Raw genomic sequence first — 24,389 nt, 5'->3', positions numbered from 1 at the left:
CAAACAGAACATAAACATAAGTAACAGAGAGGAAAATGGGTCTTGATGAAACAAAGAAATAACCATAACTTCAGATTCTAAACTATGACAAATACATGCCAAATGCATGGAATTGGGGCCAAAATGAGAAAGAATGCGCAGAACCAACTAATTTCTCTTCAGATCTTTGGCTAAATCTTATTTTGTAAGTGTGATAGCCCTGAAGTGTTTCACATACCACTTCTGCATTCTTCTTAATATTCCCTGAAGTGAACATGAGATGGGTTATGAGAATCTCTTGCTATCTTAACACCTTCTCCCTTTTGCTTTTTATAATATTGGCACCTTGGTCCACGACATGCAATTCTGTTATTTAAATATGCTTAAATGTCATACAACATGGCCTCTGAATGTAAGCCAGTACTATATCTGTGCTCAAGCAAAGAAATAAGAATGTTTTCCAGCTCTGGAGGAAAACTTGGCCCTACTGAGAAATGGTATAATGTGTTTCAAGTAGAGCAATGTCAAAGGAATTTCCCAGGATAAATTTTCCTATTACAGATTTTAACCTTATGATATCATGATAGATGATGAGATTCCCCTATAGTAAAACTGTTTGTTTCCCAGCACTAAGACAAATACCATGCAATGGGTTGGCTTAAACAACAGGAATTTATGGGCTTGTGGTTTTGAGGTTAGGAGAAGTCCAAACTGAGGTGGCAGTAAGGCAATGCTTTCTCCCTGAAGACTTAGCATTCTGGGGCTAGCTGCTGGGAATCTTTGGGAGTTGGTTTTTCTCTGACAAGACAATGCAGGTGGTTATGTCTTTTCTTTTCCCTTCTACATTCTGTTGACTCCTAGCTCCTGCCCCTCCACATGCTTTTCTCTTCATAAAGCCCTTACTAATAGAAGTAAGGTGCAACCTCATTTGGTTGGGCCACACTTTAAAAAATATCTTCAAAAATTCCTATTTGAAAAGGGTTCATACCCATAGGAACAGATTAAGATTAATAACAGTTTTTTTTTGTTGTTATGGTTGAGGGTACATGATGCAACCTATCACAAATAGATTTCTAATTATCAAAAGAGATAAAGCCAAAATATATATTTTTGAGTGGTAAATTTATTAAGAACAGCGGAACTTGAAGAGTGTTTGCTGAACTCTGCAAACTTTTTATAAGCTTTTATGAAAGAATGTATTTTTCTAGGGAAATAAAATGAGAAAATCAATACAGATGGAAATTTTTTTAAAAAAGCCTCGCAGCAACAACTATGGAATGAAACAAGAAAATGTTCAGACAGTTAACCATGTAAAAAATAGTGAACAAGCTGAGATGGTGCATAGGTGATATCTTTCATACTTCAAAGGAATAATGAGTGTAATTTAAACTCTTAAAGACCAGAGGGAATAAGGGAACTCTTCCAAAATATTTGTTTACAAAGCTAGAATAACAGTGCTACTAGAATTTGGCCAAGATAACTCTTGTGCAAGTGAGTGTGCGCATACACACATACACACACACACATGCATAGCACAAACTATAGATTGATCTCATGGTCAATTTTTTTTTTTTTTTCTGGACCACAGCGGTTCCCTCAGGGTCAGCAACCAGCGCCAATGCCTGCCAAGCTACGACAGACCTTATGGTTAATTATTGATGCTTAAATCTTAAATAAAATATTTTTAAAAACCCATAATATATAATACATTTTATGCATTGAATATAAGAATTTTCCTCCATAAGTGCAAGAATGGTTTGATATAAGGGAGCCGGTTTATAAGTGCACCCACGAAGAGAACAAAGGAGAGAAATACATTATCTTAGTATAAACTTAGTATAAACTGAAATAAATGTGATATTATTTTTTCATAATAACTCAACAAGATAAAAAAGGTTAGAATTTTCCACAACGTGAATAAGAAGAAAAATATTCTTTCAAACTTAAAGCAAAAATACAACCTCTCAATGTTGAAACAATGCACAAATACCTGTTGAAGTGAAAAATAAAGCAAGAATATGCTTTTCATTGAATTAAATATGACCAAAAATTTTATTTCTCTCCACACTGAGGGGTAAGATATATTTCTGTTTTCCAGGCTGGTGCTGTGACTATTTAGTAAAAGTCACTGAACTGGCACTGTAGCAGTTCCAACTTAAGCCTTAACAAAAAACCTGGCATATTCTACTGTGCGTTTCTGCAGAGCCATGAATTGCAAGGTGAGGAAACTGACTGTAGTGCTGGAGAGACCACATGAGTGAGGAAAGGCTCTGAGACTATATGAAATAACCGTCCCAACATACCAGTCAAGCTTCCAAATGATTCCAGCCCCCTCTTTTGCCATCTGACTCTAATTGCTGTATGGGCCCTAAGCAAAGCCCAGCAGAAATGCCCACCCATGCCAAGGCAATGCAGAAATCTGTAAGATATAGAAAATGATTATTGTTTTAAACCTTTAATATTTGAGTATTTTGTTATTAATCAGAAAACAGCTAAAAAGAATTGGCACTTAGAAGTTGCTCCTCTTACAAAAACTAACACATGTTGTGTTGACTGTGGGGCCTGTAGTAAGCAGTAGTCAGAAGGGTCTCAAGGAGAAGGTTAGCAAAAGCTGGAAGGAAAGAGAATAAATTGCTATTGGAGGATTGTTAAAAGGCAAATGGAACGTGTCCCCCTTAAAGGGAGCTGTCCACTTTTGTGCACACAGTCAGCTTTGCAAGTCGGACTCATGGATAATAACTCATGTTGCTTCTCACCTAAGTTAAATAAGCACTGTGTGTATTTAGTATCCTGCTGGTGCCACTGCACCACTGCAGACAGAGTTCTGAGCTCTCAGCTATAAGACATCCAACCGAAGTCTCAATCTTACCTTTACGATGTTCCAGAGGCTAAATAAAATGTTTGTGGGTGGAGTGAATACTACTTCCAACCAAGAATCAGAATTTAGTGAGGAAGAAGATGATGAATGGGCTCTTGTTGATTTCATAGACAATGGTTTCTCAGCAAAGGAGGAGGAGGAAGGGGGGGGGAAGAAGAGGAAGAAGAAGAGAAAGAAGAAGAGGAGGAGGAGGAGGAGAAGGAGGATGAGGAGGAGCAGGAGAAAAAGAAGAAGGAGAAGAAGAAAACATTAGTTAAGGTTGCCCACAGATCACCCGTCAATCTTTCTCTGTTTATCTAGATCTCTTTAGTGCTTGGCTGATGCAAACAATTCCTGCTTCCTCCAGCTTGAGTCCTGTCCAATGGAGAAGAACTCGTTTATTACCCTAACCCCAATGTTTTACTGCAGGTGGATCAACCACTATCAATGTGGAAACTAATCCTATGGAAAACCTTCTCATCAAACATCCCAGCATGTCTGTGTATACTGCATGTGACTCCTGTCCCAGTCTCAGTGAGGCCACTGTGGGACCGACAAATTTTATAACCCAACTAGTCCCAGGGCCAGGAAAAGCTGCTTATAAGACTCACTGGCACTGAAGTGGAAGTTCAAAATGAAATAAGGCAGCACATCATTGCTATGCTTCATTGTTCTTTATGCTCATACAACTTTTCTGGAACAACCAAAGAACATTCACCCTTCCCAGTGGATAAAAGTACATAGGTTAAAGACAGTCTCTGAACAGAATTAGCCTTCATCACCAAAATCTTACTGGGATTGTCACTCTTAGCATATCAGGCATGATGCCTGGGTTGTTCATCAGCCCTGCCCACATCAGTACAATTACCAAGAATTTCAAGTTTCTTGGTTTATCTTGCTTTGTGCATGTGTGTGTGGATGTGTGTGAATGTACAGTGAAGATGCTGTGTTTTTACAGCTAATTGATGACCAATTATATAGTTTGATCAGTGTGTTTAGACACAACCTTGAAAACCAGATTTATATACTGCATATCATATAATGCCTTGGTCTTAACATTCTCTTTTTAAACATTTTTTCAGATTATTTTTTGAAACATATCAATAAATTTACAGTGCTTGGTGTTTAGGGATGTCTTTAATCTGTTGAGGTGCACATGAATTAGTCAGCATTTAAAAGCCATTCTTCCCAAGTATGAGAAGAGGTACCTTTCAACTTTGCTTTGTATAACTTAATCAATCCTTTGAGTAAGTAAAAATGTTTCCCAGCATTAGCCATACATTTTATAAACCAATACTTGATAATCATTTCTGTATATATGAACACATTTTTATACACTAACATGAGCATTGACAGGTGATATTTGCCATGGATATATTAGAATTATGGCTGAATGTTCTTTTAAAGAAAACCACATATATCTGTGTGTTTGTTTTGTTTTTTTCCAAGTTAATCATGCTGTTCACCTTAGAATTTAGGAGGTACATTAAGTTTTAACAGTGCTTTCAGTAATTCTGATGTGACTATCTGACAGTACAAAGAGGCATCGTGGGACATTAGCACTTGTCTCACACACAGGGGTTAAGTTAGAGCTGTGAAATTTTATTTCCAAAAAATGTATGTGTATAGCCAACCCATTAGTCCAGACTTTAAGTTGTTTTGATTCTTTTCTGCTAACTCTGTCTCTGCCATCTCATATCAATTGTTTAGAAGTGCTCGCTCAGACACTTAAGTGATTTTTCATTTATTTGTGCCTAAGAGAGAAGAGATAGGCTTTGTATTTCCAGATACACTGGTAAATCCTCCACCATGGAGCTTGTCCTGCCAAGTGGCAACAACGGTCTGGCGGTGAGAGGGAACTCTTGGTAACAGCTTCTCATAGTGTCTAAATTAAGAGTGACAGGTTAGCTTACTTGAGTTTTCATTCTTAGTTTTACTTGGGCTTCAGGCAAAATATTTAACCACTTTGGCCTCTTTCTTCCACCAACAGAGGAGTAATATTTACTTCCGTCACAGAGTTGGGAGGACTGTATCTTTTATTTGAAGTGGGTTGTGTGCTATTGAGAACTGAACCCTGTGTGAAATTCCAAGGGTCTCTCTACGGAACCTAGTTGTAGGGTGGAGGACCTGTGGCAATTTTCTTGCCGCAACTGTTTGATGTGTTGGTGCTGAGACCTTGGTGTGGGGTTCAACTTACATGTGGGCCAGCTAATCCAATATAGAGAAAATCTATTTCCCTACTTCCAGCCAGTCACTTTAATTTTTAGTAGCTGTGGTAGGTTTTGCTGAGCCATCCATACTCTCACTGACTTCTCCCTGAAATGAAGTAAACATATACAATAAAAAGCACATTTTACCTACAGAACAGTAGTAATGCTTTTGTAAGAACACCTTATTTTTCCAAGTTCCCATTCAACCGTAATTAAAGAGTATAGATCTATAAAACCCTTTCAAGCAAAGAGTAAATATAGTTATATGAAGTATATATTTTTCAATGACCCTGAAATAGTGTGATGCAGTGAATAATGGAAGAGTTGTTTGTTTGTTTGTTTTCTTAAATGAAGACCTGTGCTCTTTTTTGACTAGGCTGGAGCAGCTAGTATTGTAAGAGATCAGATAAGGTAAAGATGGCGTTGGGTTGTTCTTCCACTGCCTGAGATAAAGTACCAGTAATGTCTCTGGAGACCAAGAGTCTAGATTCCACTTCCTTCCTCATTCCCCTTCCATTTTGACTACCTCTTTATCTGTTTTCTAATTAGGGGCCAAGTCTGTAAAGTTTTGTCAAACTGAACTAGCAGTTATTTGGTTACTGTGTGCATTTATCAGAGTTGGGAGATTAGAGCTTTCATGAAAGTGTGTCGTTATACACCATGTCAGTTACAGGGCCATACTTCCACACCTTGAAAATAGACCAGCTGAATGTAGTCCGGATGTAAGCCTTTGAATTCATGGGGGTTCTCATCATACTTTGCATGCACATTGTTAATATCTTAAGAGCTATAGACGTTCAGCCATGTAAATTTGTTCAGAAGCATGAACAAATTTATATATGAAACTGCAATGGGCTTTTTAAACTCCTATATATTTTTTTTTTGTTTTGGCTACTTTAAATACATTTACATCAATATCAGCTACAATTTCTTACAGGCAGGAATCAGACTGAGAAGCTGAGCCTTACAGAAGCTTACATGGATGAGTCCTTAGGGTAAAGAAAGGTGCCTCCCAGGGTAAAGCCAAAAGCCCAGAGGGTGGAACCCATGACCCACAGAAAAACATTCCCAGGCAGCAGGACCCGGCTCTAATCAAGGAATGGTGATTACATGTGCCAGGCTGGGTTTCAGAATTATCATGCACAAGTAACTGCTCTGTGCCTTTCATTTCTCCTCATTTGTTGAATGGAAGCATCCATTTTGGTTTCCTTATCTCATCTCATCATTGTATGTTGGGTATGTGAGGGTAACAAATTTTCTCAATTGTAAAGTCTTCAGCTCCTCCTGAGAAACCTGATTCACATTTGGACCTGGCAGGGAGTAAGTATACTTTACACCAGAGAAGAATATAAATTGTGGGCAAAAGACAGACTGAAAATTTAAAGATGACTATACTTTCTTCCATCCCCCGTTGAGAAGTGTAGTTTATTTTCCTTTCCTTTGATCTGGGTTGGTCCTGTTACTGCTTTACCAATAGAGGGTGGCAGAAGTACTTCTAAGCTAGTTCCAGACTTTAGACTTAAGAAGTCCTTGTCCACTTTCGTTTTTGCTCTTTTGGAGTGCTCAAAACTGCCATATAAAACATCTAGTTACAGTGCTGGAGAAAGTATGTTGAGAGACCACAAGCAGTGGCAAGGCTCCTGAGAATACATGGGGCAGAGAGAAGCCTAGTTGCACCAATGTGAAAGTCAGATTTCAAGCAACAATTTGAGGGCAACTGCTTGAGAAACCCAATGTAAGACCAGTGGAAGAGCTGCTCAGCTAAGTAAATCCACAGAACTGTGAAATATAATAAATGGTGTTTGTTTTAAACCACCAAATTTTGGGGTGATTTATTAACAGCAATAAATGACTGGAAATGCTCACTATCGCCATGATTATTTAACTATTTAACATTGTTTTAGAAACTCTAACCAATGCAAATTATCAAAAGAAAGATATAATAAATGTCAACATGGAAAGGGAAATGCAAAATTAGTATTATTTGCATATGATATGATTGTATGACTTGAAAATCCAAGAGAAGTGATAAATATTTCATAGGTTCCTTGGTCTCAAAATTAATGTCTAAAAATTATTAGTTTCTCTATTTTAAAACAGCAACCATTTAGAAACACAGAAGAAAACAACATCATTTACTGAAATAATTAAAAGTTAAAATATTTGGAAATATACTAACCCATAAATTAAAAATATTTATACCAAGAAATTTTAGAAGTGCTTTGGAACATAAAAGAAGACAATAAATTTAATATATTGTTTGTTCTTGGATAAAAATGCCCAGTATTTTTAGAATTTCAATTCTTCTTATAGAAATCAATAAATGGAATGTGATTTACATAAAAATACTAATACATTTTTAATTATCTTCATCTGTAAAAACAAACACAAGAAAATATCAAGGGAAACTATACAAAGTAACATTTATGAGGGGAAATTAGACCAACCACATTTAAAAACACAGTATAAAGTTTAATACTACAATATTAAGTTTGTGCTGTCAGAAGAAAGGACAATCAATGAGAAACTGAAATCCCTAGAAAATTGTGGTGTATGGTACATGTGGGAAAATGTTGAATTTTTTAGCACCTAGTGTTAGGGTAACTGACTAACCCAATAAAGTTATACGTCTCTCCTTATAGTGAAATAAATTCCAGATGGCTCATATTTAAATGTAAGAATGAAACCATAAATGCGTTAAAGAAATGAGGTTTTGTTTCAAATTTCGATAAAAAATTTTTTTTTGAGTTTGATAAAAATTTACGGAAGATTTTGGTAAAATCTTTCAAAAATCAAAATTTGCATAATCTTCAACTCAGTCATTCAATAGTGATGTATTTATTCTATACTTATATACATATAAGTAAGCAAAGTACAGCTATGTGTTCACAAGTGTGCAAAAACATTATAAAATATTTATCACATAGGAAAAATTTCAGAGCAATCTAAACTTTCACCAATTTGTTAAACACAATTTGATATATCTATATAGTGAAATATAAGGCAGTTATTTAAAAAATGTCATATTCTTTATGTTCAGTGGAATAACTATCCATATATGTTAATAACTGTTATGGATTGATTTGTTTCCCCCCCAAAAGATATGCTAAAGTCTTAATTCCAAGAATATCAAAATGTGACCTTATTTGGAAACAGGGTCATTATAGATGGAATTAGACAAGTTAAAATGAGGTCCTACTGGAGCAGGGTGGGCCTTTAAGCTAGTATGACTGGTGTCCTTATAAAAAGAGAAAATTTGGGCATAGACTGCGAGGCATAGTATACTGAGAAAATAGCAATGTGACAACTGAGATAGAGACTGAAACCCAAGGACTACCCGGAAATTACCAGAAACCAGGAGAGAGGCAAGGGACAGATTCTTTCCTACAGATTTAAAGTAAGCATGGCCCTGCCAGCACCTTGATTTCAGATTTATTCCTCCTTTTGTACAATAAATTTCTGTGGTTATAAACTACCCAGTTTATGGTACTTTGTCACAACAGACTGAGGAAACTAAGATAATAATATATAACCCCAAAAAATCAAAGTGCAAGGCAATTATTTACACTATAGTCTCATTACAATGTACCAGCACATAAGCATTAAGTTTCTAGAAGTGTTAATGAGAAACAGTTCAGTTTGTGGCAAACTCTCAGTATAGGAATGATCCTTTTTGTATTTTATATTGTATTTTATTTTTGATGTCTTTTATTTCCCTCTCCCAATGTCATTAGTCTCCTTTACATTTCTAATTTTTGCATTTTTAATTTACATATTTGCTGAAGATTCTTAGCCTGGTCCTTACTATTATGCTTTTCAAATATCTAAAGCTTGATGGATAGATACAGTTCATTCTTTTAATTGACTTATACAGTTTTCATCATTTAAAAGTTCCACATTTTATCTAACCACTTCTATACTAGTGGACATGGAGGTTTCCAAATTTTTACTTTTTAAATAATGCAGCAAAGATCATCCTCCTTATGTCTAATTTTTTAGTGTGGAGAGGAATCTTTTTAAAAAAAAACATGGGGATGGAATTGCTGGACTTTAGTACTTATTCATATCCATTTCATGCTTCCAGATTATTCCAGAATGCCGGACCGCTTTCCATTGCCATCAGTAGTGCATAAATGTCCTAGAGTCATTACACCCTCGCAGCTCCTTGTAACAATTCACTTACAAATCTTGCCGATATGAAGGTGTAAAGCAGTATGTTTTTTTTTTTAATTTTCACCTCTTTGGGTATTAGTGAAACTGATAATTTCTTCATATACTTATCTTTTAAATTTCCTGTTTTTGTGAAATCTTATCATTGGCCCATTTTTCTTTTTGGTTTGTTTTTTCCTGTTGATTTCCAAAACATTTGTTATTATATTATTTGCCTGTATGAAATTATGAATTTATATATGTGATGTATATACACATAGTGCCAGCTTATTACCTGTCAGTTAAATTTTCTATATTCCCCTTTAATGAACATAGAACTTTTCTTTTTGGCTGTTCTAGCTTGCTAGCTGCCAGAATGCAACACACCAGAGATGGATTGGCTTTTAATAAAAGGGGATTTATTTTGTCAGTTCTTCAGAGGAAAGGTAGCTAACGTTCAACTGAGGTTCTTTCTTACGTGGGAAGGCTCAGAGTAATCTCTGCTGGCCTTCTCTTCAGGCCTCTGGGTTCCAACAACTTTCCCTGGGGGGATTTCTTTCTGCATCTCCAAAGGCCTGGGCTGAACTGTGAGTGCTGAGCTGCTTGGGTTGTGCTATGTTGAGCTCTCTCATTTAAGCACCAGCCAATTAAATCAAATGTCATTCATTGCAGCAGGCACGCCTCCTAGCCAACTGCAGATAAGCAATGAGCAACAGATGAGGTTCATGCACCATTGGCTCATGTCCACAGCAACAGAACTAGGTACATTCACCTGGCCAAGTTGACAACTGAATCTAACTATCACATTGGCATACTAAAATCCAATAATATTTTCATTTGTAGTTTTTAGAATTTTTGGCTTTCTTTCTCTTTTTTTCTTCCCCCTTTCTTTTATCCTTCCCCTGCCTCTCTTCTCATCACTTTTCTTCCTCCCTCCCTCCCTTTCTTCCTTCCTTCCTTTCTCGAACTATGCTCCTATAATCATAGGAGCCATAAGTATTTTCATATATTTCCTATATTTTTTCTCCAATAGTTGTATAAACTTGTATTTCATAATTACGTCATCAATCCATTGGCAGTTTAGTACTTGTACATAATTATATTTTTCCCTATAAACAAGTCAATTTTCCAGGATCATTTATTAGTAAATCATCTTTTTTGTCTGATTTTCCATTATATGGAAATACCATTTCCATCGTATAACTTTCTTCCATGTATCCTTTTATCATCCCATGTTGATTTTTTCTGTTCTGAGTCTATTTATCTGTTCTTGTGCCACTTATTCATGGCCCAAATGACTTGTTTTATACATATATATATATAAGGCAACACACTAATTCACTTTAATTATTTTATTTCAAAAACATCTTGGTCTTCAGAAGATTTTTATATTTTCATATACATTGGAGAATCATTTCATCCAAATCCCCAAGACAGCACTGAAATTTTAATCAAAATATATAAAATGGATAAATTGGTGCAAATTTTTATCTTTATGTTATTAAACTTTGAAATCAATTGGCAGAGTGTGCATGCTATTTATACACCTCTTTTGTATCCTATAAAAAAAGGTTTTGAAACTTTCTGCATGAGCTTTAGTGTATTTGTGTCTACATTAATGCCTATGAACACTTTCGTTATTATGGTGATTACAAATTCAATCTAATCATATCATCTTGTATGTTATACTTTCTAAATGGCCATTCCTATTATTGGGGAAAACTATTAGTTCTTTTTGATCTTATATCTAGCTATCTTTCTGAATGTCTTATTATTTTAAATATAATTTCTCTATGTAGCATGAAACGTTGCATCATAAGAAGATAAGGAAGGCTTGTTATTCTCTTCCAGTACTTCTACCTTCTACTTATTTCTTCCTTTAATATACTGCCTTAGCTAGACATTAGTTCAAAGGTGAATAGAAGCACATTCGGTGGATGACTTTTTCATGTCCCGATCTTAAAACATTCTTCTAAAATTTAGAAGTATACATTTGCTGTAGATTTTTGTCATATATTCATTACTAAGTCATTCTGTTAACCTAACAGCTTTTATTACACATGAGGAAGATAGTAAAAAAAAGGCTACTGTAGCCTCTATATTTAATTTTTATATAAACATCTTCTTTTGTCAAAATAGAATGAGTTTCACTAATTTGTCAAATATTCTTACATTTCTGGAATGACCTTTACTTGAACATCATTAAACATATTTTAATTGAGAGATTTGGTTGGCTAATTTAATATTTAGGATTTTTAAGTCTTGCTTATAAGTTAATTTCCATTTATTAAACCATCCTTCTCTAACTTTGATATCAAAACTCTACTGGTCTTATACATAGCCCTATTCTCTGTGTAGTGAGGAATTATTTGTTCTTTGAAAGTTTGGTTAAACTCCCTTATAAAATTGTCTTCAGGGAAATGTATTCCAATTTTTAATTTCTAGCTGTGTCAGTTTCTGGAAATATCCATTTTGTCCTCAGTTTTTAACTTCTTGAATGCTTTTCATTATATTCTTGAAATATCTAGTTTTCTATCTATTTTTATCTGTCTTCCCATCCATACATACACCTAACCCTACACACACACACACACACACACACACACACACACACACACACACACTTTGTTAGCTTTTTAAAGAATATATTCTTTGGTTTATTAAAATTATTTTTATATTTACATCCTCAAACTTTGTACTTTTTATCTTATATATTTTGAGTCTTTTTATTGGATGAATTTTCATCACTTTTTCATGTTTTGCAGTTTTTAATTTTATTGTGCTTGATGTTATAATTGTTATTCACTTTTTAACTTGATTTATATTTGCTGGTACATTTTTTCTCATCATTTTATCATCTACTTTTCATTTGTACTTTTATGTTATAATTTTCATAGTAAACAATGTATTGCTAAAATTTTTTTGCATGTAGTGGGTGTCTTCTTTTAATCAGAGAAGTTGTGGGTTTACAAAAAATCATGCATAAAATACAAGATTCCCATATACCATCCTATTATTAACACCTTTCATTGGTGTGGTACTTTTGTAACAATTGATAAAAACACATTTTAGTAACTGTATTATTAACTATAGTCCATGGTAGAATGTAAGGTTCACTGAGTAGCTCAGTTCCACGGATTTAAACATGAGCTATGCCATGACAACAATATTTTTATCCTTAGGTTTTATCCTATGGTTCACTGTACAGTGCAGTTTCATGGATTTCTTAAAAAGTGTTCTATTACCATATATATAACATAACACTTCCCCTTTTAACCACATTCAGTTTTGTATTTCAGTGCTGTTAATTATGTTTGCAATGTTGGATAAACAAAATGTGGTATGCAATACAATGGAATATTATTCAGTTATACAAAGGAATGGGACATCATGGATGAAACTTGAAGACATCATTTTGAGTGAAATAAGCCAGACCCAAAAGGACAAATATTGTATGATCTCACTGACATGAAATAGAATAAACAAACTCATAGAGTCAGAATCTAGAATACAGGCTACTAGGGAATAGGGTAGGGATAGTGAATTGGGAATCAAGGTTTAAAATGCACAGAATTCTTATTTGAAACAATTGAAATGTTTTGGTAATGGGATGGCAGTGATGCTGGATATTTTAATCCAATCAGAAGTATTTAGTAACTTTAACCCATTTATATTTACTGCAATTATTAAAATAATACAATGTATTATTTATTTCATGTTTTCTATGATTCTTTCTTCTTGTGTTTTTCCCCCTTTGAAACCATGCACTGGATAGATCAAACTATCTTCATCCAATATTTTTCTTCTTAAAGTTTGAAAGTTATGTATTATATTTGTATTTCACTAATATTTTTTTCTAATTAATTACGCATTTTTTCTCATCATTGTGTAAAGTTTATAAATACCTGGATTTTGCTTCAACCATACAATATTATCATGCTTTCATATTCTTTTAGTATTTCCTTTTCATTCCAGATAAATGTGATTTTTTTCCTGACATTTCTTGCATTTTGTGCAAGGGAGGAAATCAGTAACTTGTCTTTTTATCTCCACCTGTTAAGGAACAGAAAATGATGGGGTTAACCAAAGTTGTTCATCTGAATTATCAAACAGTTCTAACAATTTTTATTTTTCATCTAATTACATTTTACTTTGCTTAAAAAATATATGCTGTGCTTCACAAAGATACAAGCCGTATAAAATATTTTAAAATACTTTAAAAATTCACTAATTTTCTAATGTATTCTTTAAACCTTTTTTTCTAGTTTGCAAGCTGCCAGAATGCAATATACCAGAAATGGAATGACTTTTAAAAAGGGGAATTTAATGAGTTGCTAGTCTACAGTTCTGAGGCCAAGAAAATGTACCAATCAAAACAAGTCTAGAGAAATATCCAATCGAAGGCATCCAGGAAAAGATACCTTGGTTCAAGAAGGCTGATGATGTTCAGGGTTTCTCTCTTGGCTGGAAGGGCACATGGCAAGCAAGGTATCATCTGCTAGCTTTCTCTCCTGGCTTCCTGTTTCATGAAGCTCCCCAGGAGGCATTTTCCGTGTTTATCTCCAAAGGTCGCTGGCTCGTGGGCTCTCTGATTCTTGTGGCTGCGTTGTTCTTCTCTGCTCTCTCTGAATCACTTATTCTCCAAAATGTTTCCTCTTTTACAGGACTTCAGAAACTAGTCAAGACCCACCCAAATGGGTGGACATATGTCGTCACCTAATCCAGTTTACCAACCACTCTTGATTAAATCACATCTACAGGGAGATGATCTGATTACAGTTTCAAACATACAGTATTGAATAGGGATTATTCTTCTTTTACAAAATGGGATTTTGATTAAAACATGACTTTTCTAGGGTCCATACATCCTTTAAAACCAGCACACCTTTTAAGGTACATTTTCATGGGAAATGCATGTTAAGAATATTAGCATGCATTCCAATGAACATTGTTACTTCATCCATTTACAGTTGGTATGTATTTATCTTTTCCAACACCACTACAAGAGAAATTAGTCAAATTGGTCATTTTTATAGACTTGAACATTCAATTCAAAATTGGCGGGCCGCGGTGGCTTAGCGGGCAAAGTGCTTGCCTGCTATGCCGGAGGACCTCGGTTCGATTCCCGGCCCCAGCCCATGTAACAAAAAACGGAAAAACAAAATACAATAAAACAAGAAAATGTTTAAAAGATGTTTCCCTTTCTTCCTTCCTTCCTTCCTTCTATCCTTCCTTCCTTCTCTCTGTCTTTCCTTTAAAAAAAAAAAAAAATATATATATATATACATATGTGAAAATATACTGCACTGTTAACCTCCATATCATTATTTTGTTCTCATTGAATTCATAGGAAACTTACTGACTCACATGTAGAAACTTTAATGAATAAGAGCTCAGCCTTGTAAGCAATGAGCATTTTGACAACAGGAGCATTACTTTTTTCCAGGCTCTTTGAGAGTCTTTTTAATGCATGCTTCTAATCAATTTTAATAAACTTAAGCAAAAAAATTATTACATATGTAATTTTCGAGAGAGAGAACAAATTATATGTATTAATTAAACTGGAAAAAACCTGGATTTTTTCATTGATGCAAAAGATGACAGGTATTCAAAGAAACCAGACATGTTGATCAGATCACTGCCTTAGTGACATGCCAAAACATAATTATATGTTAAATAACAGATTCAAAGAAGAATTGCCAAAAAAAATCTATAAAACAAGAAAAACTATGCAAATAGTTAATCAACATGCAACCCAATGGATTGAACATTAAAATATGAAAATGACTTTTCCTTTATTGGAAGTTCACTTTCGTTATTAATATTATTATTATTATTATTGTAACTCACTGTGCTTTAATATCCCTCTCTTAATTTCCTTAATTAATCAAGAAATTCTTAATTAAGAATTTTCCTTAATTCTTTGAAAATAATTAAGATATTTTCACCTACCCAAGTCTCTTATTTTCAGGCACTCTGCCTGTGGATATTGGTTGATTGAATGATGTTTGATTGCTTGATTAAAAAAAAAAGAATGGAACAGTCCATCCATCAGCAGTGGAAATAACATTTCTCAAGTGAAGAATAATTTTTGCTCTTTTTGGATATAGCTGAGCTAGCTAAATTAAATAAATATATGTTTCTGATATATTTTTCTGTATCCTCTCAGACCACAATATATTTATAAAACAGTGAAAATCTGAACAGATAACTTGAACTATGTCCTGACAAGGATATTTTTATAAATATTTTAACATAGGAGACTAAATAGTTCCAAAGGGAGACTCAGTTTAATTGAATTGGAAATCTATGTTGTAAAGTAAAAACAAGGGTGGGGGTATTAAAAAAGAGCAACTCGTTTAAAAGTTTGTATTTTGGAAATGCAAGCCATGCATCTGCATGTTCTCAAAGATTTTTTTTTATGATATACATGAATCTATATGACCCTATAAAATTCATCACAGCAAGAAAACCTTAAAATAAACATCACAAGGGAAAATATATTAGAAAAATAGATGTGTGATTTAGTTTCTCAAAATTCTCTCAGGTCCATGCATCTATACAAAGTAGCAATTGGCAATAGCAGTTTTTTTTTTTTAATTTGTAGAAACTATTACTCATAATTATACATTGCATCTTGGTGGGCAAGCTAAATAACCCCTTTAAAGTGCCTTGGGAGATCCCCTTTCCACTAGCCTACTGTAAACATTTTTGTATTTAATATCCTTTCTTTGCTGAGTTATTTTAAAAACCCATGTGGTTTTCCATTCACAAAGCTCACTGATTCTGCCATAGAGTTTATGCATAAAAATCTTTCAGGAATCTCAGCCATCTGTAAAAACGAAAAGAATGCTGTCATAGCTTTTTAGTAATATTGCCATTCTAAATATTGTAAGTACTTTTACACTTTTTAAACTCTATCTAAAAATCACTGTATAAAACTCACTCTTGCTCGCATATCTCCAACTTCTGAAAATTAACAACAAATACTCCTATGGTCCAAAACTATAAATAGGCAAGTAAATGATTTTATATAAGTGACAATCTAAAATTAGCACAAGTAATGATTATCACAACATACCTTTATTAGAAAGATATCTGTAAGCATGATTAGCTTTAAAACACAGCACACTCATGGAAATGCTTATATCTCCAAAACACACATTAAAATTCATTTGGGTTTTACAAATGCTCATGTCACATCCCCTGGCAAATATTTCATTTTATGAACAGAGCCAGTAAAAAATAGTTCTAACTATTGATATAATTAGATATGTAGATACAATTCAGAACGAATGTTTCTTGACATTTATGCAAAGGTAAATATTAATGCTAATCATGATTTCCTAAATTGATGTCATTTTGAATTGAAGCACTTAATTTTGGAAATCAGAACCAGGTAAATAAGCAAATGCTTATTTATTCAAGTTTGCCAAGGGAGGTCAAGATGAACTATTTTTGGATGCTTGACAATTTTCTATGGTAAATTTTTTACTTCACATTGTCATGCATTAAAAGAAAAAAGAAATAAATTCCACATAGAGCAGGGGTGTGAATTTTCATTAGAATATGATTAGTGGCTAATGGAATTTGCTGCTCTGACCTGCTACTAGCCCACACCCCGTCTGGAATTGATGTAGGATCTGGAGGCCATTTTGGTCCTCGATGGCTCCAAAAGCATTAGGCTCTATTAGTAGGAGTTTCCAGAACACCTCCCATTCTGGAGCCTTTCTTGGATGCCCAGTGTAATCTAAGGCACTTGGTTTGTTGAACACATTTTGGCTTCAGTGGTGGTTTAATGTTTGATTTGATGCTTCCAAGTTTAAAAAGCTCGAGTTTCTTTTTGCCTTTGTGACATTTCTCACCTTCATTCATTAATGTCTAACCACATGACCTTCATCTATCTCCTTCCCTTCTTTGCCTTGAAAGCTTTTTAGACAATTCAAATGCCAATAGGAATCAGGTAGGCAATGCAAATAATGGAAGGTGCTCCAGTATATGTATGGTAAACTAAAAAAAAAGAAAAAAATTGTCTATTTTCTTGAGTCATCAGACTCTCTACTTTTGTTGTTTCCAACTTTTGATAGAGATAAAGATGCAGATAAGATTTCCCCATTTTAAAAGAAACAACAACATAAGGATAATGACAAAAGGTATTTGACTTTGTCCTCAAGTGAGACAATATATTATTGTGGGCACAATGAGGAACTTGAAATATGCCATTTGAAAAGTCAGCCACTTAACTCTGTTGAAGGGTTGACTTTAAATTACAAAAAAAAAAAAAAAGAAAAGTGAATTATGTAGAGACTTACTCTCTCATAAACTTTTCACATCTTTTTTACTATCCATTTTTAACAAATCACTTGCAGCATAATTCAAAATTAATAGTAAGTAATGAATCATTTTGCTACACCTTGATTAATGCAGTTATATCAACTGAAATTTGAGAAACTTAATTTGGATATTTCAGCAAAATGAGGCAAAACTAGATTATTTTCCCCAGCCATCTCCTACCTTTGGTACTTTTCTAATCAGATTTCTTGCCTCTTTCCAGCATTTAATTTTCATCTTGAATGGCTGTCTTTTAAAGATTTAAATCTGCCCTTAAACCATAAATAAATACTTTTAGGTACTTTCCAAAGAGTCTCTGTCCCAAAATTTTATAAAAATTATAATTGCAACAAACAGTTTCTATTGGTAAATATCTAAAGGATCTTCAGTCCACAAAGTCTTATTTTTTCCTCCAATTTTATCCTTGGATTTAGTATGATGATTTTTAAAAATTGCATCTTTGACATATTCTTTTGCCTCTTTCATAGTTACATTTTCAATTTTATTTTAACATCTCTCTACATTGAAAGGCATTTTAATTTATTGAATTCATTGCATAGATGCTATCGAACATATTTATAAAAGTTCATTGGAAAATTATATAAATATCTTAGTCTGGGAAGAATTATTTTGGTATCTTTATTTCGTACTCTCTTTTTTGTTTTCCCCAGGGCAATTCATTTGTTTTTATCCTCTGGACACTGCAAAAAAAACATGTGTTTTATTGAATCTCCTTCTAGCATTATCAGACAGAAAGTACAAAGTCATATTTATGTTCTGCCATATGAATATATTTTCAAAATGAAACTTCATAGATATTTTCCTTCTCTTATTTTTTGGTTTTCACTAATTTTATCATTTATATAGTATATATATTTATACTGCATATAATTTTTGTATGATGTCGCTAATGCTTGGAAGGAAAAGAAGAACTTAAATTGGGATCACAAATCAATGGCTGCAGAGGTAAGAGACATGGAAACATTAATGTATAAACACTACTAGCATAAAAAAATGGTGAGAGGAAAGCCCCATGTGAACTTGAGATTATTTTTCAATCTAAAGATATTTGAATTTGAATAATTTAAAAGAATTTAAAACAAAAAAACATTCCACGTTCCTGGGACAAATTCAAACTGTGGAAGCATAGGATACTTTCTCTATAGTGTATGATAAATAAGCAAACAACTAAAATAGATAGATAAAATAGATGGATGGATGGATAGATATGTAGAAATGTAGATGGAAGACAACTAATAAATATATAAACCAGTGATTCTATAATAATTTGAATTTTATGTTCCATTCTTTGTTTCCATTATAGCAGCCACCTAGGTTAAAAGTGGATGATAACTATAAACCATGAATAAAATAACTTTAGTTGTATTCACTATCTTTAGTCTCTAATTTATCAAATCAGTTTTGCACATTTGATGCCATTTTAATTTCAATTCCTTTTATTGTTAGCCTCATATGTCCAAAAAACAAACTTCTTGACATTCTTCACACAAAATTTGTTTCTCCAGCAGTCTTCTATGATGTCATCTGTCATGTCTTCTTTGCCTCCCCTCTTTGGTTTACACACCATATTCAACTATCACCAAATTCTTTCACCTTTTCCTTTGAAATAAATTCAGAATCAAATCTAACATAGTCAACTGTACTCATCAATAATTTCAAATCTCTCTCTGCTTCTCACTTTGCTCTCCAATAATAGCCAGAATGAACATGGCTTTGAAAGATTAGATTATGAATGGGTGAAATACTTACTTTGCTTCAAATGCAACAATATAAAAAAAAAAGCTGTAAGAAGTTGTGCTTACACTGATCTAATTCCTACTCCCTTCCCTAATGGGTAACATTCTCCTTAGAACTTATATATCCTTAAAAATGTATATTTAAAATTTGTTGTCAAATGTAAATATAGATTTTGGTACATCCTCATTTTCTTACAACATCACCGTAGTTAGACACGAATCTGTACTTTGGAGGAATTTTCCTATTGCTGCATACAGGGCATCTTCCTTCTTTCAGACTTCTCCCATATTTTCCATTACATTGTCTGTATATAATTTCTGCAACCCCTTCCTATTTAGAATGTTGCTATGTCTGCTATTACAAATAATGCTGCAAATGGTAGCATAAAAATGTTCCAAATTGCTCTTTCAAAGGGTTTTTTTCATCTAAAATGTCCATGAATACTGTCAAGTTGCCCTCTCTAAGAGTTTTACCAATTTACCATCCCACCACTAATGCATGGGGCTTTCCCACATACTCATCAACAGAGTGTATTATTTTTTTGGATTTTTGTCATGTGATGTCTCACAGAGTTTCCTGTAACTAGTAGGTACTTCTTTTAGTTTTCTTGGCTGCTTAAACAAATACCATGCTATGAGTTGGCATAGAATGAGAATTTATTAGCTCACAATTTTGAGACTAGGAGACGTCCGAATCAAGGTATAATCAAGGCAATGCTCTCCTCCTGAAGACTGGCATTCTGATATTGGCTGCCATTAATCCTTGATCCTTGGCTCTTTGTTACATGGCAATGCATGTGGCCGCCTCTCTTAGTCTCTTCTTTCTCTTCTGGGTTCTGCTGATGTTTGGTTTCTGACTGTCCCCTCCAGATCTCTCTCTCTCTCTGAATTTCATTCTCCTTATAAAGTTTTTAGGAATAGGATTAAGACCCATCTTGATTGAGGTGGGTCACATCTTAACTGAAGTAACCTCATCAAATGGTCCTACTTAAAATAGGATCACACCTACAGGAATGGATTGAGTTTAAGAACATGTTTTTCTGGTACATAGCTCAAAGCCGGCTCAATAGTGCTTTTTTGACTAAATTGACAGATATGCCTTTTAAAAATTGCTTCATATGGGACAGGATCTTATTGGATTATTGACTGTAAGTCTCTTCTATGTATTTCTACATATTCTGTCTATAAGTGAACAGTACACAGGAAGTGATTGCAACACAATGTGTAGATTAGTGAAGACAGAATATTTACTTTCCGAATGGTTCTGATAATGGGACTCTCCTAATTAGCCCAGGCTTATTTTTTCATAGCTTGAATTTAAAGAAAGCAAAGTCAGGTATATCTTTAACAGGCTTCATCCTGACCAATAGGAAATATCACAGATTTGGGGACAGAAAGACCTGCCTTTGCTTCTGAGCAAACTCATGTACTAGATAATGGCATCTAATATTTACTAATGTGTTTTGAGTTCCAAGTCCTGGGCTAAGTATAATTGTTAAAATATTTTTTCTTTATAATAGTCTTAGGAGATAGGTGATATTAAATCCACTTTACAGATATGGAAACTGAGTCTTTGAATGATTGTCATACTGTTTGCCACAAATACTACAATAATTTAAATTTCCTTCCTATTTCAGGAAAACTAAGACATTCAAAACACATTCAAACTTTCATAATTCATGGTTCAGCTATTAAAGTTGTTGGTTTATGTTTTTCTTCATATTATATATGATATTTTACAATATTTTGATTGAATTTCAAACTGATTTGTTAGGGTATATGTGTCACAGTTGCCTATTTTCCATTTGGTAAATATAGAGAAGAGTGGAGTTATCAAGCTAAATCTTAGCTTCACTTTTGGTACTTCAGCAGGTAGAATAAATTGTGTGTTTTAAATTTCCTGTTTCATAAAAAGGAAAATGATCTAGCAGGTGATGTGGATTTATATTTCTTTTGTGTATGTGTGTGTTCACTGGAAGATAATTATATTTTCATCTGATCCTTTTCAATATAACTGTCCTTACCCTACAATAAGCTATGCTTTCCTATTATTTATTCTGTGGTATTTTAATATAAGTTGTTACTAGGTTTTAGTCTGGGAAGATTCCAAAAACCTAAGATTTCCTATCTAATATAAACATTGGCTTAATATCTAACTCAGTCATTTTTTATGCTCTTAATTTTTTTCTACTACAATGGTACAAAATTTGACCAAAAGTGAATGATAAGGATTTAATACCTCTGCTGTATTGTTAGAAATATTTATGTTTCTATTTATTTTGAAAAAAAATATTTTCATTCATTCATCATATAACTTAAATTGCTATATCTTAGAAGGCATATAAAAAGAAATGCATTTATCTTTTGCTCTATGATTATTTTTAATCTCTAAGTATTATTAATTTATAGCTTTAATATATAAAAATGATAATTTTGAAATAGTTAAAAAAATCTACCTTAACATTGTAAAAAATAGAAAACTGAAGTAATAGTGAAGACAATTGAACTGCACAGAGAAAAATGAATGAAAAATAGATGTTTGGCTTAAGATATTAACTTTCGTGAATGTTTTCTCTGAGTCTTTTAGGATTTTCCCCTCCACTTGGGTTTGTAAATATGAGATATTTTTAAAGGAATGAGAGAATTGCTTGCTATTTCTATGACATTGTTGCTCTAATTCATTTCTGAGAAGCTATAGGTAGCAATATAAACCTCACTCTTCCCTCCGCTAGCCCCTATTAGTAGTATACTAGTGAAATTAGTTCCTTAAAAAAATTTGCTGCAGCCTTGCAGGAAGAAAGGAAAAGGAAGAGTTTCTGTGAAGCCAGACTTCAGCCTTTAGGGTGTCTGTGAGAGAGAGGAGGAAACACCAATTTCCTGTAACGTGGAGGAAACCCCTCAAAGATAACTGTTTTCACACAGCATCTCTGAAGGGTAACTCTGTCTTGGTGGCTCCAAGTTAACTTCATTTTACCTGCTATAAAGAACAGGAAGCCATTGGTATTTTAACAAGCCCCTGAGAAACTTGTATAGATATTTAAAAGATGATGAGGCCAAGCTCTTGTGTAATTTTATATTAGGTTTGCAAAACATTTTCCAAATTTTATCACGGTTATTGACATTCCTTAAAATTTTCATATCCTCTAGATATTTAGTACAACAAGATGGATTTTTTATCTTATTCATTAACCCGTTTGAAGTCAATTTATCTGTTTTTACAGATTAGTTAATGTCTTTTTCCAACAGAAGTCAAAGTCAAATCTCATGCTCTCATTATACCTTCATATGTGCTTCCATCTATATTGATGCTTATTATATTCTGGGATTTTAGAGACATTCTGCATCCATTTCTTCACTGTGGAATGGAGGAAGAATCTTTGCATAAACTCAGAATACTTGTTTCTCCCCTACATATTTACTTCTTTTGAAAAGCTTAGTACATGTAGGAATGTTCTTGGTGCATTTTAAGAAATGGGACATCTGAATTAAAAATACATGTTGGTATAGTAGAAGCAATATTACAATAACTAAACTAAATTAAAAAAAAACTATATTCTAAAATCCAAAAATAAAAAAGAAGAAATTCTATAAGTTTCTCAGATATGCAACATAATTATTTACTGAACACAATTTCACTGGGGAATTTCTGACTGAATACTTCTTTCTTAAAAATATTCTTTCAGGGGTACATCCAGTTTTGTGGAACGTAAGCTGATATACTCTGGAGGGCATTTTTAACAGATAAGAAAACAAAATATCTCATTTTTACAAATTTATAAAAAAAAATTCCTGTAAATATTTTGTTGTTTATATTCATTTCTCCTCAAGTTCCATCAGATTCCCACTGAATATTGTCTTAGTTTGCCAAGGCTATTGTATTAAATACTACAGGCTGATTGGTTCAAACAGCAAGAATTTATTATCTTGGAGTTTTTGAGGCTAGAAGTCCAAAATCAAGGTGTTACCAAGATCATGCTTTCTCTGAGGTCTGTCGCATTCTGGTGGCAGCTGGGTGGCAGTCCATAACTCAATCTCAACCTTCATCACAGGGTCATCTGTCTTATACTGACTCCTCAGCCCAAATTTCCTTTGCTTATAAGGACTCTAGTCATTTTGAATTAAGGCTGATTCAGTTTGGCTCATTTTAAGATCTTTGTAGATCATATTTGCAAATGAATTCACACCTACAGGACCTGGGTTTAGCCTTGAACATGTCTCTGTGGGGGACTTGATTCAGTCTGTAATAAAAATATTGTTACCAAAAATTAAATTGTTAAAGTTAACCTGCAACAACTGGAATATAAAATAATAATGAGGAGAGAGAAAAAATGAATAGCTTGTTAAAATACATGTAAAGAGAACATATGGAAAGGTTCTACTGATCATGTTCATGTAATTAATGATAAAGCTATAGTGGACAACTGTAACTTCCTTCTGCCACACTCCATTCCATACTTCCCTGGTCTTTAGCTAGAACCCTAGCTTGTCAGAGTTGTTTTCTTGGTGAGGTGACCCAAATCTTCATCCTTCAAGTGTCTGTATCTTTAAGTCTACACTTTTCTTGTTGTTTGGGCTTCCATAATCCTTTATTATTGGACATGAGTAAGCACAGAAGCACCTAGAGAAACTTCTGAGTTCTAGACATAGTCCACCCATTTATAGCAGCAACCTAATTTTCCTTCAGTAATTGGGATTAATCACTCCAGCCAATAGAGTAAACACTTTTTTTTCTGCATGTTGGTTGGGTGTCAATGGCACAAAAAGCCCAAAATGGCCAGATGGCAGTGTCATCTTCTAATTCAACAGAGCTATCTTTGAAGCAATTCCCTTTCACAATCTCCAACCCATGGTGCTCAAAGCTGCAAGGGACAGAAACCCTAAGTTCAGCGAGTGGGTTATTAGATACAACAATGAGAGTAGTCATTCCCACTTCATCCCTTTATTTCCAGATCTATATATTGTGGTTATGAGGAAAATGGCAATATGTAATGATTTCTATTTCAAAGCATATTCTACACCCTGTAAGATGCAATCTCATCTCTTCATGGTGTTATCTCCCAATTGTTGCCATGATTGAGTCTTCAGTTAGCTATTTCCCACTGAATT

The 24,389-nt window shown here is 33.7% G+C and overlaps 1 protein-coding gene and 1 pseudogene across 1 annotated transcript in view; both read left to right on the top strand.

The window, feature by feature from the left end:
• The window catches only part of CSNK2A2IP (casein kinase 2 subunit alpha' interacting protein), a 287,809-nt gene that overhangs the window by 208,595 nt on the left and 54,825 nt on the right, over positions 1 to 24,389 (top strand). The gene's annotated exons all lie outside the window — the stretch shown is intronic.
• LOC143647939 (tumor protein p53-inducible nuclear protein 1-like) lies at positions 2,856 to 3,440 on the top strand (annotated as a pseudogene).

The sequence above is a fragment of the Tamandua tetradactyla genome, chromosome 10 (assembly GCF_023851605.1).
Source record: "Tamandua tetradactyla isolate mTamTet1 chromosome 10, mTamTet1.pri, whole genome shotgun sequence".
NCBI lineage: Eukaryota > Metazoa > Chordata > Mammalia > Pilosa > Myrmecophagidae > Tamandua > Tamandua tetradactyla.
The sequence above is the reverse complement of the archived record's forward strand: the minus strand, read 5'-3'. Positions and strand labels throughout refer to the sequence as shown.